The 1,493-nt window shown below is 36.0% G+C and overlaps 1 long non-coding RNA gene across 1 annotated transcript; it reads right to left on the bottom strand.

The window, feature by feature from the left end:
- Positions 1–33: 33 nt before the first annotated feature.
- Positions 34–1,253, bottom strand: LOC107125197. The gene is made up of 3 exons (XR_001483026.1): positions 1,178–1,253; positions 650–764; positions 34–84 (listed from the first exon to the last, which is right to left on the bottom strand). It is a non-coding gene; the product is annotated as an uncharacterized LOC107125197 (long non-coding RNA).
- Between the last annotated feature and the right edge of the window lie 240 nt (positions 1,254–1,493).

Genomic DNA, 1,493 nt, shown 5'->3' with positions numbered 1-1,493 from the left:
TGTCCACTCAGTAGATCAGTAACAGGATTCTTACCTCCCAAAAACGCAGCAATGGTATGTGGCTCAGCAGCTCCATAGCGACAGCTGTACAAGAAAAACAGCAGTTGTCACACTTAGGACAGCGTAACAGGACAAACCTGTGTACCATTTCAGGTCTTCCCAGAGTCTTCTACTGCAGCCAAAACTGTTCAGGAGAGACAGTTTTCCCAAAGGAAATAGGCTGTCATTTTAACATGTCTGAAACGTTTCAGGCCCGTTTCTCCTATATTTCATTGTTTACTGGATGTATTGTGATGTATTTATTATTGTTCTCTATTTTAAAATCCAGGTTTTTTTGAATTTTTTTTGTTTGTGTTATACTGTCCTTCTTTGGAACAGCCTGCCCGAATAAATACCATAGCCCAATTCTGTGGACAGCATACGGCTGTCTTATTTAGGCAGGCAGCTGAAGAATATTAAGTAGTATGCTATGGTTGTGCAGGAGATGAGGACATGATGTTGCTATAGCCTGTGAAGTTGATTTGTTTGGTTTTATGCTTTGTCTGCTAAGCCACTTTGAGTCTCCAGGCATGGTGAGAAAAATGGCATAAAATGTTGTAATAAATAAGACTGAGGAAAGTGATATTTTTTTCTTTTATATGATACTCACAACTCATGGATATAGTCATCCTTCACTGTTACAGGTAACCCATATTCTTGAAGAAAACTATTGAGACAAATTTTCAGTTTTCCAATATCATCCTCCACTTGGTAGTTATAAACCCCTGGGGAGAAAAATCAATTATACTTAAAGCTAACATTTCAGTAACAAAAACAGGATATACTCTTGAAAGATAAAAGGTGAAGTAGGAAGTTTTACTACCAGACTCGATTATATCTTTGCAATTTAATACATCAAATACACAGAATTTTAATAATGGTAAGACCCCCTTACCAAGATTTGCAATCAGTTTACATATTCAAGAACCTGTAACACTGAATATTATTAACCGTATAAATTATCATCTCCTAGAATACTTGTTCACTAAATCTATATTACACTCAAATAAATTGCTGGCATTAAAGCTTCTGTTTGACCTGTGGAGCAGAAAAAACAAAAAGCAATGCTGCATGAACTACCACGGCCACCGCCCTGGAAAATGGTAAAGCAAATTGGGTATTATTAAAATAAGCTTACCTGGATATCTTCCATGGTGTTTAAAAAATCTATCCACAGCACGTAACATTAAGTAAAGCACCATCTCACTATCTGGATTGTCCACATGAGAAACTTAAGGGAGAGAAAAGGTCAATCTGTAATTCATTTAATGATCTGAGGAAGAGCAACACATCAATAACAATTCAGATTGCTTTAACTTAATGCATTTTTGCAATTTCACTATGTATAAGCAACCCAAAACTTTGAATTCTGCATCTAAGAATAAAACTGCAAGTTTATTAGCATCACATCAAGCAGACTCCAAGGTAATATTGAGGAATTTCACATTACCCTT

Source organism: Gekko japonicus, unplaced genomic scaffold (assembly GCF_001447785.1).
Source record: "Gekko japonicus isolate JY-2015 unplaced genomic scaffold, Gekko_japonicus_V1.1 scaffold23558, whole genome shotgun sequence".
Lineage (NCBI taxonomy): Eukaryota > Metazoa > Chordata > Lepidosauria > Squamata > Gekkonidae > Gekko > Gekko japonicus.
The sequence above is the reverse complement of the archived record's forward strand: the minus strand, read 5'-3'. Positions and strand labels throughout refer to the sequence as shown.